The 15,118-nt window shown below is 37.0% G+C and overlaps 1 non-coding gene across 1 annotated transcript; it reads right to left on the reverse strand.

Moving 5' to 3' along the window:
• Positions 1-11,637: 11,637 nt before the first annotated feature.
• On the reverse strand, positions 11,638-11,744 carry LOC130510225 (small nucleolar RNA R71). Its single transcript, XR_008943907.1, has one exon. It is a non-coding gene; the product is annotated as a small nucleolar RNA R71 (small nucleolar RNA).
• Between the last annotated feature and the right edge of the window lie 3,374 nt (positions 11,745-15,118).

Consider the following 15,118-nt stretch of genomic DNA (forward strand, 5'->3'; position numbering starts at 1 on the left):
AAAATGTATTTATTTTCAATATATATATGTGTGTGTGTGTGATTTCATTACAATACATTCACCAAATAAACTTTTTTAAAAAATTACAAAAAGTAAATAAAGCCAGTAATTACTAATTGGAATGTCTAAAAACTATATGCTTACAGTTTCATATCGAACAGAAACCACAGTCGTATTTCTGTCCAAAATGTTTTGCTTTGGAATAAAAAATGTGTATAAGAATGAGAAAGTTATTGGCTTTTTTAGCCACCGGAACTTTCGTTATTCACGTAAACGGCGACGCCTCCACCAGTGACGCCGTTACAATTGCCGTTAACGACGCCGTCACTTCTGGCCACCATTAGACTCTTGATGATTCCATGGAGGTCCCTCTTATGCAGATTAACCAGAAGTCCATTCTTCATAAAAATCGTCAACGACATCTTCTGCTCCACCTTGTGTCCCGGAACCACCGTAATCCGGTGACGGAGAAGCACCGCCGCCGCGATGTCTTCATCTGAAGATAGGCAAGATCTTTTCCCAGGTAGATTCTCGTTCCAGCGTGGAATGCCACGAATTGATAGTTTGATACTGATCGTGGTTGATGAATTTGCAAATAGAGAAGAAGGAAGAAGAACGAAAGAAGAAAAGACAAGAGAGAGATAGATTTTTTTTTCTCCAATACAAACTGGACACGTCAGGGGTTGTTAGCAATTCTTAAAGTCCCTACTTTGACACTGGTTATGTTGTGTGAATGCATTTTTGATTTTTTTTTGGTTTTGTTTAAGAACTCCTTTGTTAGACCCTCCAATGGAGGTGGTCTTACATCTTTACCTATATGATATATATACCATGAACCATGAGTTACTAATTACAATCTTATAGCAAGTAATAGTCGACCAGTTATAATCTTAACCCATTCAACATTGTTTATCTAGATGATATATATAGATACCATGAACCATCGTTTATAATTATGATTATATGAAAACATCATATAGCATTGTCAATTAAAATATTTATGACATATTGTTAAAGTTTGTAATCCATTATCAATTATAAACTCTAGATTTTACCAAAAAAATTATAAACTCTATACTCTATTCTCTATAGCTTAAATTATATGTTTTAAAAATTAAAATTATTTATTAAATTTCCAAAACATAGCAAGAAAATCTATATGTTTCAGATTATCAATATCTATGTATATTCGGGAAGATGTGATTTTCAGTATACACTTTGAAGTTCATAAAAACAAAGAGAATTCTAACTAACATAATTTTATGAAATCGTGGGCCTAAACTTAATAAGCACTTCAGAATAATTTGACGTATTTAGTTTTTTCTTTTATAAAAGAGATAGGTGATTATGTATACATTAGAAAAACAAAAAGATGCACAAGGAAATTTAAAATTAAAATCATAATTTTTTGGCACAACTATAATTTTAAACTCTATAGCTTAGTGGAAAAGTTCTACATGTCAGATACTATACAATGACTATTTATACATAATTATATATACATTATGTATGTTGCTGACAAAAATATGCAAATTCAAAAATATGAAAATATAAATATAATTCATCTAAAACTTATTACAAAATTTTATGCAAACCTTATAATATAATTGTATTATGTTTGGCACAAGTAAAAAAAATTATACTGCCAAGAAAATCTATTGAGAAAAAAACAAGTAAAATAAATAATTCACAAATCTATACAAAACATTATAATATAAGACCTCTGTATTCTATGTTATCAAATTAAATTTCAAATAAATTTAGACAGAATTTATCAATTTAGTCAATAAAAAATTAATTCCACATCTTGAAAATGCAAATCAAAATAATTAACAAATATCCGCCCGATCGGGCGGGTCTGAATCTAGTTATAATTATAACTGGGTAGTAATCAGCTCTTGTGCGCAGAGTGAAATAGTTTATTAAATTATTTATTGTATGTTGTATTAAGGAATTTGTCGCATAGTGTTTTTTATGGATGGACATTCATATATCTGATTAGATTTAGTTGATTTATTCGAAAATTTTGAAGTTCAAATTTTAAATATTATTCGGATATTTACAAATCTTGGTTTTGATTTGGTTCAGATAATTGCGGGTTTGGTTCGGATCCAAGTTCGGGTACCTATTTTGCATTTTTAACAAAATCCAAATATTTTAAGTCCTTTGAATCAGATAATAAATAATATAAAACATAAAATTTTGAATAATGTAAGACAAAAATATTTAAATTAACATAAATATTAGTTTAATTTAAATATTTGGATGAAAAAAAAATTTCAGTATTTTAAACATTTCTGTTATTTTTAGATATTTACTTGTGACTATGTTGATAATTGTTAGATATTTTCATATTTTTGAAAATCTAATTGATATAAAATTTAAAATAATTAATTTATTTAAGTATATAATCATAATTTAGATAAATGTAAAACAAATATTATGGACTTATTTAACATATATATAATTGTTGGAGCATACTTTAAGAATACCAATAAAAAGATGACATGTCAATATTGTTAGGAATGTTGTAAAATTGATGTAGTCTATAACCAATAATGTGTAATTTCTTATAAAAAAATCTTGGTAATTAAAATAAAAACACGATCAATCGAGTGAATAAATGTTATACTTGGATGGAAACCTATTCAATTGGTATATGAATTATACTGTCAATCGGTTTCATGAACTTTCTAACAATCTGGTTATGTTTCCAATTTTTAGTCTGATATTGAAACTCCGTACAAAAAAAAATAATTGGCCGAAATAAAGATCTAACTTTGTGTCTGGTGTTTTATACTTCAGTTTTCTTAATTCATAACCAATCACAACTCTTTGTTGTTTTAGTGTATAAAAGCCTCAACCATTAGCAATTTCAGCAAGTTACAAAATTTTCAATTTCTAAGAACATTTTCAATCCAGTTAGTTGATTTGAATCTTAATGATTTTGATTTTTTTTCAATGATACTATTCATTAGTTGTACGGAGATAATTTTAGTTCACTAATACAAAGGTCAAAAATGCAAGAACTAAAATGAACTGATAAAAAATAGTGTATGAACACATTAAATTGTTTGTGGTGGAGTTAAAAAAAACAGTATGTGAACGCATTAACTTTTAAATATTATGGCGTTAAATGAGTGTTCAGCCAAATTGAAATCGCTGTGAGACTGCCACGGGGAAAATGGGCATTTAAATCTTCAACTATTTAAAATTGGCAAGTTTAATCCTGAACTATCACTTGCATGATTTATTCCCCAATTTATAGTTGACTTGGCAAATTAGTGACCGAAAAAGTCAACCGTGAAATTATAAATGATTCTCGTTAGTTTTATATTACTTATCTCCGTCATTGAATTTGAAAAAGTCGAAACCAACAAATTCAAATCTTTAACTTTGATTGAAGATGATTTCTGGTGACGGAAAGACGGTTTCCGGAAAAAGATAGAAAATCCGGTGCAATCACGAAAACAAATATGACTGGAAACCGTCTTTCTGTCACCATAAATCATCTTCACTCAAAGTTAAATATTTGAATTTGGAGATTTCAAGTTTTTCAAGTTCAATGGCGAAGATATTTGATATAAAACTAACGATAATCATTTATGACTTTACAGTTGACTTTTTCGGTCACTAATTTGTCAAGTCAACTATTAGTTGGGGAATAAAATCATGCAAATAACAGTTCGGGATTAAACTTGCTGATTTCAAATAGTTGAGGAATTAAATGCCCATTTTCCTGACTGCCATGTGTCCAATATAGTGGGAAAGTATTAAATCACAATGTTTTTCTTTTAATATATAGGAGATAGTCAAAAAGAGGAAGTTTTTTTACGGAACTTGGATGTCACAGGCCGATGTTCGTACTAATCTTCAAATGATCGTTTAACTGCTGATGATAAACAAATTGTTAATTAGTTTTAAAAAGGACCATATAATCCTCGCAGTATACACAAGGCACAATCTCTAGTACATAAAAGCAACTAATTTGAAGCATTCTTAAATATGCCTCCTCAGCATAAATAGTTAGCACCAATCAAATTTCCATGTCATATTTGTAATGCAAGTATCTCTGCCTAATCACCTCCCATTGGCATTCAATTCTGATCTTTAAACCTCTGAAACATCCAACCCGTTAGACACCTCGTGATCCCACCATTCACTATATAAATTCTATCATAGTTTACGTCGCTGGATCGCTGCATTAAACTAGGGACTAAATATCAATCTTCATTCAGCATTATTCAATTTGCAAGGGCTCTGTTTTACTTGATTTCTAAACCGTTTCAGTTGTTTGTCTTTCAGAAATCACGCCGATGCTAGTAACTGTACATCAAATATATTTTTCTGGAACACAACGGCAGTATCATCGCCAACCCGTATATTTTATCGGTGAGAGATCTCCATCGAACAACTTTTGTTGGTAACTCCGTCTATGTCTCCATCATTGCAGGTGCTTTTATGGGTGAGAGGTTTAACCTTTGTTTCGCATATTCTCAGCGTTTTAGTATATCTCCGAAACTGTTCTCGGATTCGAAAACATTAATCATAGATGTTGCAGTAAAATGACATCTTTGGTAAACGATAATAATCTTCTACAAGAGGAATTCATTGTTTTTTTTATCTGTGATTTTGCAATTCATAATAATATTATTCATAAAGGGATAATATTTATATAGTAACTGAGAAGAATATTTGGCTTTATTAAAAAAATTGTCTTTTGCAAGTAATTTGGCTACAACAAGTTTACATGAAGTCTAAGTAGCCACCTAGCTGCACTGGTTAACCTTAAGGATTTCTATGTTGGAAATGTGAATTTCAAAGCTTTGTGGCCTTTACAAATGGAGAGTGCTCATCTTTTATTAAATAAATTAAAAGATTGGTAAGTTGTAAGGTTCCAGGTGACAATGATATATATTGTCAAAATCTTTATGGAAGAATTGTTTAATTGACACCTAAATTGAAATGATATCTTTTGTTTTAAAGCTTTCCAGTTGAATCGAGTAAGATAATTAATCACTGAGTGAAGCAAAAGAGAGAGTAATAAAGAAATATGGGCTAAGAGGAGATGGAAGAATAGGAGGGCAAGAAGTTGATGCTGGTGCTCTCTTCATCCTTAAATCTAGAGGTACATGTGTGTTACAGATTAACAATAGATCTGAACCGGCTATGTAGATCATTTTCAGATAAACCAGAACATGTAATATATTGCTATGTAATAATGTCATCTCTATATCACCATATGTATTTAGATTTATAATATTTGTTGACAAGAATACAATAAATCATTGAGAATAATGAATGATGATGGGAACTAGGCACATGTCGCACTGCTGATTCAACTTGACGACATCCATAGTGGTGTCTCAGCTATTGGGTCTACCGTTCGCTTTCAAGTTCATAGGATGGGCTGCTGGAATAATTGTGTTTGGGGGGGGGGGGGGGGGGGGGGGCAGCTGTTACATTTCGATCATAATCAAAGCACCACGCTTCTTTTGGCCACAATACCTTTGGTTTTGAGACATGTCAACCACATTCTCGTTAACTCTTTGGTTTGATGACTGGGTAGGTTTGATTTTCCAAGGCTTAGCTCAGGGACTGCTGTCAGCCGCTTCCCCTCATCAACTAATTAATGAGAGCTTCCCCTGTAGTCGTCAGCTCGTTCTTGACAGATCCGATCGGGTGTTCATAATCTGGAGTAAAAGGATGCAATTCCTATCCTAACAATATTATGAATTTTATTATTTTATACCAGATATTTTAAATTGCCGCTATCAAAATATTCATAATCTAAATTAACTGATTATTTAATAATATGTATAATCCAAATAGAATATACATAATCTTAATAGAGTAGATATATTGTTTTGTGCTTAAATTATAAGCTACCAAAATTGATGCATAGTATTCAAAATTTGATGATAATTATTTTGATTTGTAAACAAACCATCAAATACGTCTATATTTTTAACTATACTAAAGCAAAATCTTAACAAATAATAGAATAGACTCAAATATAACTACCATTTTCTATAAATTAATTAAGTTTGTATTCAAACCATCAATATTTATATATAAGATGTTTATATGTTTCCTAAATTAATAGAGTAAATCATTTTCCAATCCATAAAATAAACCACGTAAACTTCCTCCCAAATGTCTCTTCCCAAACACAATATTTTACTCAAAGATGTTAAGTCATTCAGAAGTGGCTTGCAAATTTAGGTGAAGATTGAGCGGGTCTTGTGGTCTAGTGGTAGTGGATAGGCCTTGGATGCAAACACATTCCGGATTTAATCTTCCTGCTGCGGAAACTAAGTCACATTATCCTGTTCACCACGACTGCATGTATGTCTGTATGAAAACCCGGGAAAGGGCCTGTCGTGAACTGCACTTCCCACCCGGATTTATTAAAGACACATACTTGATTTCGGGAGCCATATCGAATACAAGATCTCTAGAACCTCTCCCCCTTAGCCCTTAGTGTTATTCACTCGCTTACAAGCTTAGTAAATTCCACTCTTATGCTAAGAATAAGGGTCATTCCATTACACCAGAACAAGATCAAGTCATAAGGGAAGTACTGGTGGAATGGCTCCCGAAATCAAGTCTGGATCAGGAAATCTGATTTATGAAGTACGCTAGTGAAACCCACTCAACGTCCTATCCACAAAGGTCTGAGATGCAGCATGGCACTTGTATCAGAAGCTGTAGCATTGATATCCGAAGATGAAAATCCATGGTACTTCGGCAGTGGATGTTCTCGTCATATGACATGAGCACGCGAGAATCTCAGAGATATAAAACCATTGAAAGGAGGAAGAGTCACATTTGGAGATGGAAGCCAATAAGGGATCAAAGGCAAAGGGAATACAGCTGAATCCAGACCGCCTCTGAAGGATGTTTTCTTAGTCAAGGGACTAAAAGTAAACCTAATCAGCATCAGTCAACTATGTGATGAAAGATTGATGGTTCAATTCACAAGCAGAGAGTGCAAAGTTGTGGATGTGGAGAACATGGTCTTGCTACATGGAGTGCGATCTGCTAACAATTGTTATGTATGGCAGAGGGTACATCATTGTGTTGTTGCACATGATAAAACAAGTATGTGGCATCAAAGACATGGTCACATGAATATGAGACACATGACGAACATCATCAAGAAGGGTGCAGCCAGGGGCATTCCTCAACTTGAGGAGACAGAGAAACAGTATGTGGACCATGCAATCAAGGAAAACAGGTCAAAGTCCAACACAAGATGATTCAAGATATCCAGTCAACGGATATCCTTGAAATGATACACATAGCTTATTGTAATTAAGTTATGTTGAAGATTTCAAAGCAGTAAATTGCAAGTAAACTTAAATTGGTGAGCAAGACAATTACTCAAGTGATTGATTTGGGGGTTTAACAGATATGATGAAGGCGATAGACTTAGGATTACTATTCAGGTTATCAGGATTATAGTAGTATGAATCAGGGGCAGACGTACGTGAGCGGGTATGGGGTCACGTTCCCCCTACTGTTTTTTATTTTTTCTTGAGTATTTGAACTAAATTGATAAAAAAATTTATAGTTCGGTTGGAAAATAGTAAAGGTGCCCCCATCTAAATTTATTCTTCTTGCTGTGTCCCCAACTTAAAGCATTTCTAGATCTGCCACTGGTATGAATACCTATGTGAGATGCTTGCATGATATTATAGAACTCAGCGATAACAATAACTGTAACTGTCGTTTTCTGGGTTATCTATTACGAGAACCAATGATTCACTATTAAGTGTAAATCATAAGAAGGCATCTCGACCTGATGTCGCACGTATCGATCGACATAGCCTCGCGTCAATCGATCGATGACTCTATAGGAGTATCGATCGATGCGCCTCTAGTAAGCTTTAAGCGCGGGTTGATAACAGTTCACCAGAGATTTGCTAAACCATGTTGTCGCTTGCGCCTAGCAAATTTTAACTCAGAGAAGATAGATCCAAGGATTATATCCATTGTCATCATGTATATGTTAGCTACTCTTACACAAGCATTAAGAACAATCTTCTAAGATGAATATCACATGCTCAAGTATTCATATTTGGGTCTAATCCCTGAAAACCTATTTGAATTTTAAATTTAACAAGGGTGTTTACTCAAACATAGCCAAGCAAAACATCATAACAATTAAATAAAACTGCATAAATAAATAGATAAAAATAGAGGTGTTCAAGAAAGCTCTCAATAGTAACTCTCTCTCTCTCTCTCTCTCTCTCTCTCTCTCACAAAACAATGGTATGAAAACATTTATGTAGGAACTATGTCTAAAAAGTGTGTATGTGCCAAAACACTTAGGCAAGACATAAATACTAAATAATTAGATTAAAATTCAACAGGGGCATTTTGGTAAATAGATGGAATCTTGGGCTTCAAGTCGGCTATGACCAATATGGGCTTCTGCGGTTTAATATCGATCAATAGCACTGTAGGTGTATCGATCGACGCATGTATCTCTGTGTCGATCTCGGGTGGTCGATATAGTCATCTCGGGTGAAATCTCTAAAGTGCTCCAAAATTTTCCAAAATTATCATCTTTCCTCCAATTGCTCATGAACCTGTAAATACTCTATCTAGACTCCAAAATAGATTAAATATACTCTAAAACTCTTATATACAATGACTAAAATCGGGTCAAATTCATGGTATATCAACTCCGTATGAGTTGTGGAAAGGTAAAACACCAAACCTCAGCTACTTCCATGTTTTTGGATGCAAGTGTTACATTCTAAACGAAAAAGATCTAGCACCTCGGTAAGTTTGGTGCGAGAAGCGATGAAGGCATGTTCTTGGGGTACTCAGCGAACAGTACAACATTCAAAGTCTACAACATGAGGTCCCTGATGATCATGGAATCAGTAAATGTTGTATTCGATGATGTCACATCAGTTCAATGAGAAAACAATGAGGAACAGAAGAAGGATACATCATCAGATGTAACAAAGGATCCATCTACTGCATCAGCAAATGACATATCATCACCTTCAGAGCCAACTAAGGAGATGAGTACGCTGAATGTTCAAATAAATCACTCTTCAAGTGATGTTATTGGCAAGGTGAATTAAGGAAGAAGAACAAGAGGTGTGAAGATCAACTTTAGAGAAATGGTGCAGTCGGCATATTTTGTTTATTGAACCAAAAGATCACACCGAAGCACTGTTAGATGAGTTCTGGATCCAAGCCATGCAGGAAGAACTAGAACAACTCATCAGAAATGATGTATGGGAGTTGGTGAAGAAGCCAGCTGATGGTAACATAGTCGGAAAAAAGTGGATCTTCAAGAAAAAGATTGATGAAAATGGATTTGTGGTCATAAACAAAGCAAGATAGGTGGCCCAGGGGTACCCGCAAATCGAGGGAGTTGATTTTGAAGAAACATTTGCTCCAATTGCTAGATTGGAATCCATCAGGCTATTCATTGGTAGGCCTTTATCATGAACTTCACAGTATACCAAATGGATGTTAAGAGTGCATTTCTGAATGGGGTGCTGTCTGAGGAAGTGTATGTGTGATGTCTTGCATATTTCCATTGTTTTATCTTCATATTCACATGCATTTTGATCATCAAAGGCAATATCTAGGCATATCTAGGATGCATTTCATTGCACATGTCCTTATCAGGTGTTGGAGATGCAACATGGTGATCATGGAAGGTTTGAGAGGTGCTTTAGAAGCAAGAGTGATGGTCCAGCTCGTGTGCCTATTTCACTAAGTGTTGCAGCGGCCTTTTGCGTCCACAGCGCCCTTGTGTCACGGTGTCATTATGCCGCTGCGAAACCAAGTGTTGGATAATAAAATTGCGTACGCTCAATCGGTTTCCCGCAGCGGTTCCTGAAGCCGCCACGTTACAATCATGGAGAAAATGAGGCTAAGTGTCCCAGCGGCTTTTGGGCACAGCGGCCTTGAGGCCATGAGTCAGGATACCGCTCCACGTCGAGAGCCAGCGGCCTTGTTACCCACAGCGGCATAGTGGCCTGTCATCAAGCCGATGTGCACCGTGTTTTACGTTAAATTACTATTTTGCCCTCTACGATTTACACACTCTAAACCTATGTTTAAGTTATCATTTTGTAGCCACCAGGCAGATTATCTTTGGTACTGGGAAAACATCAAACTATTGGAGATCAATCTCTTTTTGGATCATTGATCCTTTGTTCTTATTTCATTTCTTGTTGATTTTTTTCTCTGTTTATGATCAGTCTGAAATCCAATATGGGTTTAAGAATGATCATGGGCATTAGTGAGTAATCACCTTTTGGATTCATGGGTTAGGGTGATTAAGGGTGATTAGGATAGTTCTAGGATGTTTTAAGTATAGATCATACTTGTTCCTTGCTAGTAGAGTGATCTTAATGCATCATTTGAGTAGGCCACTCAAAGGGTGATCTCTAGGCATTTCTCACCCGACAGGTGTTTGATGAAATGCCTGAGTCAACTCTCCTAGGTTTTTAGTGTACTTTGCCAAAGACATTTGTTGTTAAAAATGCTAAGATAGCTAATAGACTTGTTAGTAATGATTGCTTGCATGTTATTCAACCAAAGACATTTGATGTTTGAGACATGTTAGCAAATGAGCATTCATCTAGACATAGAGCTTGCTTAGAATTGTGTCTAGGCTTAAGGTTGATAGTTTGATTTATCATTTGCTTTCCTTAGATCGAAACCTGATCACCCAAGGTCTAAATCTCTATACCCATGAGTTCTCATTTCCAATAGCTTAATAGTATCATTTCTGTTTCTTGCATTCTAGTTTTAGTTTAAAAACCATCCAATTCACTGATTGCACTTAGATTAGGCAAATACTTGCATTCTCTCTGCATTTGAATTCCTCAGAACTGGTTCGACAATTTACTTCCACTGTACTACATTTGACTTAGGAGCCTCAAAACTCCTAACATCAAATTGGCGCCGTTGCCAAATTCTGAGTTTGATTTGAACATTGAGATTTAGTCATTTGCTTGAGACTAAGTCATTTTTATTTTTGTAAGTTATTGATTCTCTTCTTCACTCTTTGTGATTTTCAGGTGTATGAACTTGAGGAGCAAGGGTACATCAAACCTTGTTCCAAGAGCCGCAGACATCAGAGCTTTAGAGAGAGAGTGTGCTAGAAAAAGAAGAGAAGAAGAGCAACAAGCTTTACTGCAGACACAGGAAGCTGAGATGGCTGATCCACAAAATCCTCTGAACCCCAATGGAGTAAACAATGCTCCACAAGGGCCCCAACAGCGACCAGCTCGCCCCATTGGCACTTATGACTGCCCCAACATCCATGGTCCTAGACTTGGAATCCGAGCACCAGCTGTGGCTGCTAACAATTTTGAGATCAAGTCAGGACTGCTAAACTGCATAGAGAACAACAAGTATCATGGTCTGGCTGTGGAGGACCCATTTGATCACTTGGATAAGTTTGACAGCTACTGTGGTATGTCAAAGACTAATGGTGTGTCAGAGGATGTCTTAAAGGTCAAGCTATTCCCTTTCTCTTTGGGGGATAAGGCACGTCAATGGGAGAAGTCTCTACCAAGTGACTCCATCACCACTTGGGAAGACTGCAAAAGGGCATTCTTGGAGAAGTTCTTCTCTACCTCAAGAACTGCTAAGTTGAGGAATGAGATCTCCAGCTTCCAACAGAAGAACTTGGAAGGATTCAGTGAAGCTTGGGAGAGGTTCAATGGTTACCAAGCTCAGTGCCCACACCATGGATTCTCTAAGGAGAGCTTGCTGAGCACATTCTACAGAGGTGCTCTTCCTAAGTACAGAGCCAGACTAGATACAGCTAGCAATGGGTTCTTTTTGGGGAGAACTGAGGAAGAGGCAGAGGCTCTGGTTGACAACATGGTTAAGAGCCATGTTCGAAATTGCGCTAGGCGCGAGTCGGGCGCTCGGTGTCTGCCTAGCGAGTAGCCAAAAAATCGGAGATTAATCGTGGATTAATCGGGGATTAGTTTTTAATAAATTTAATATATTTAAGTAATTATACATATTATTATGTACAACTAACATCAGTTAGCCTCATGGCCTAGTGGTATAAGTCTGTTTGACTTCCCTAAGATAATGGGTTCGATTCACAGTGTGGGCAAAAGGCACTATTCTTTTTTTTTATTTAATAATCAAGTATAATGACTTAATTACCCATGTCTTCTTCCTCTGAAATTAAAATCTCTGCGTACCCTAACCTGCCGTCTTTCAGTTTTCTTCCCTTTTTTCATCAAATTTCTTGTTCTAACTAGTGTTTATATCGAAATCTGATGGATATATAGCATAACCATTGATTTTAATCCCGAGAAGTGAAAAAAAAATCTCTTTTTTTGTCGGCTCCGAGTTTTTGAGCGCACAGAGCCTAAACGAAACGGTAAGTAACCGCCAAGCGCCTCCACGCCGAGAACTCGGCCGCGTTCTCCGTGTTTTTGAACATGGGTTAAGAGTGATGCAGTCTACAGTGGAGACCATGACAGAAGCAGTAGAGGTGATGACAAGCAAACAAGGAATGAGATAAAGGCTCTTCAAGAGAAGATTGACACACTCCTTGCTGATAGGGCCACGCAAGCGCATGTGAACTTTGTTGGCAACCCAAGCCAGGAGATACCTCCTACTGTCAATGAGGTTGAGGGTTTGGAAGGGCAAGAAGAATTGTGTTTCATCAACAGTAATGGTAGCTGGTACAAGAAGGAACCCAACTTTCAGTACAACAACTACCAACAGAAGCCCTATTCAAACAACCAGCAGAGTGGTTATCAGCTTCGAAACAACCAGCAGAGCAACTATCAGCCTCAGCAAAACTCCTCTCCTAGCTCCTCTGCCCCTCAACAGAGCAGCACTGATGCCTTACTGATACAGATTTTGGAGTCTCAGACTAGATGTGAGAAGCATGTGGGCTATGAGCTGAAGAACCTTCACTCTAAGATTGATGGGAGCTACAATGAGCTCAACAACAAATTCTCCCACCTTGCTTCTTCTGTCAAGAATTTGGAGAATCAGTTTGCTTCCATGAGCTCCCACCAGAACCGCCAGCAAGGATCTCTACCTGGAAAGTCAGATCAAAACCCTAAGGAAGCAAAAGCTGTCACACTTAGGAGTGGTAAGCAGTTGACTCCTGTAACCCTCACCAAGGATGCTAAGAAACAAGGTGAGGAGGTGGCCATCAACCTAGATGATGAAGTGGTCATTGTTGATGAGAAGACAGATGATGAGATCTTGGAGAAGATTTAGAAAGATAAGGGTAAAGGAAAGGTTGGAGAAGAGAAGAAGACAACAAAAGATGGTGAATCTGCTGCTCCAGCAGGTGAGAGCTCTTCTGTCCCTCCTCCCTATGAATCCAAGCTTCCATTCCCTGGTAGATTCAAGAAGCAGCTGCTACAGAAGTACAAGGCTTTGTTTGAGAAGTAGATGAGTGAAGCTCAGGTTACAATGCCCATCATTGATGCTTTCATGCTGATTCCTCAATACAGCAAGTTCCTGAAAGATGTTGTAGCTGCTAAGAAGAAGGAGATGGAGGGCATGATGGTTCTGAGTCATGAGTGCAATGCCATCATTCAGAGGCTTGATGCTCCAGAGAAGCTAGAGGATCCAGGATGCTTCACACTACCTTGTGCTCTTGGACCTATGGTATTTGAGAAATGTCTCTGCGATTTGGGAGCTAGTGTCAGCTTGATGCCTTTGTCTGTGGCAAAGAAGCTTGGCTTCACTCAATACAAGAAGTGTAGACTCTCTCTGGTGTTGGCTGATCGTTCAGTGAAGTACCATGTGGGCATCCTAGAGAACCTCCCTGTGAAGATTGGAGGGTATGAGATACCTACAGATTTTTTATGGTGCTTGAAATGGGTGAGGAGGCCAAGACCCATTGATTCTTGGAAGGCCATTCTTAGCTACAGCAGGAGCTATTGTGAATGTGAAAGAAGGCAAGATTGACCTCCATTTGGGTAAGGAGAACACCCTCCACTTTGACATCAAGGAGAAAATGAGGAGCCCCACTGTGTTTGGACAAGCCTTCATCATTGAAGAAATGGGCCCTCCTGCTGATGATCACCTTGGTGAGCTACCACCCGAGGAAGATGGGGTGTTAACTCCACTTTCTGCACCTACTCCAGCCTGATCCAAATGAGGCAAAGTCAAGCTAGAGACTTAAAACAAGCTCACTTGGGAGGAAGTCCCATGAGTATCCTTGTATATATTGCATTAGTATTTACATTTTCATCTTACTGCATAAAACAATGGGAAAATGAAGTTGTGTGCAGGTGTGGAGCAGAAACTCGGACATCAGAGCGAGGTCTCCGCAGCGAAGTCACGAGGTCGCTCCAGCTGGGAGCGACCTGCAGCAGCGACCCCTACACCTCGCTCCCGTCTCAGGTAACTGGAAACTTCCCTTCTCCCATCTTTTATTTGCATTTTAGAATTTCATTGGGTACCTCACTCACACAGAGACTGTGTGATTTAAGTGTGGGGGAGGTACCAAGTATTTGATCATGTTTGTTTCCATGATTTTGAGTCTCATGCATTGCATATTACATTCTTATTTGCATAGAAAAATCCAAAAAAAAAAAAATTGAAAAACACAAAAAGAATCATCTAGTTGCATCATTTGCATTTTTAGGATTGAGTCTAGAAGCATATAGGTTGCATTCATGCATTAGGGGGATTTCAACCTTGTAAAGAGCTCATGCTAAGTACTGAATTTGTTGACCTTTGTAATCATGACAAGTAGCTTGAGCACCCTTTGGAAAGCTTGTAAACTTCGCGCCTTGAATGCTCCTCTTGAAACTCATTTGACTGTTGATACTCTCTCTTTGAAGTAAGCTCCTGTTTTAATGTCTCTTGCATATGGTCCCTTGTGTACTAAGTCATGGATATACACACTTGAATTGTCCCATCTGTTTTACCAATCTTTTTGACAAACTCAAGTGGTATTCCACTCCCAAAACCCATACCTCCTTTTTAAACCATCATTATTTGTTGAGTGAGGCCTTTTTGGAAAGCTTTACATGTGCATAATGTTGAGAGTATTGGGAACGACAATGCTTAGTCTCCATTCTTGCTAGATTAGTCACTCTATTGTCTAGCTATAGGAAGGGGGTGAGTGTTG

This window comes from Raphanus sativus, chromosome 3 (assembly GCF_000801105.2).
Source record: "Raphanus sativus cultivar WK10039 chromosome 3, ASM80110v3, whole genome shotgun sequence".
Taxonomy (NCBI): Eukaryota; Viridiplantae; Streptophyta; class Magnoliopsida; order Brassicales; family Brassicaceae; genus Raphanus; species Raphanus sativus.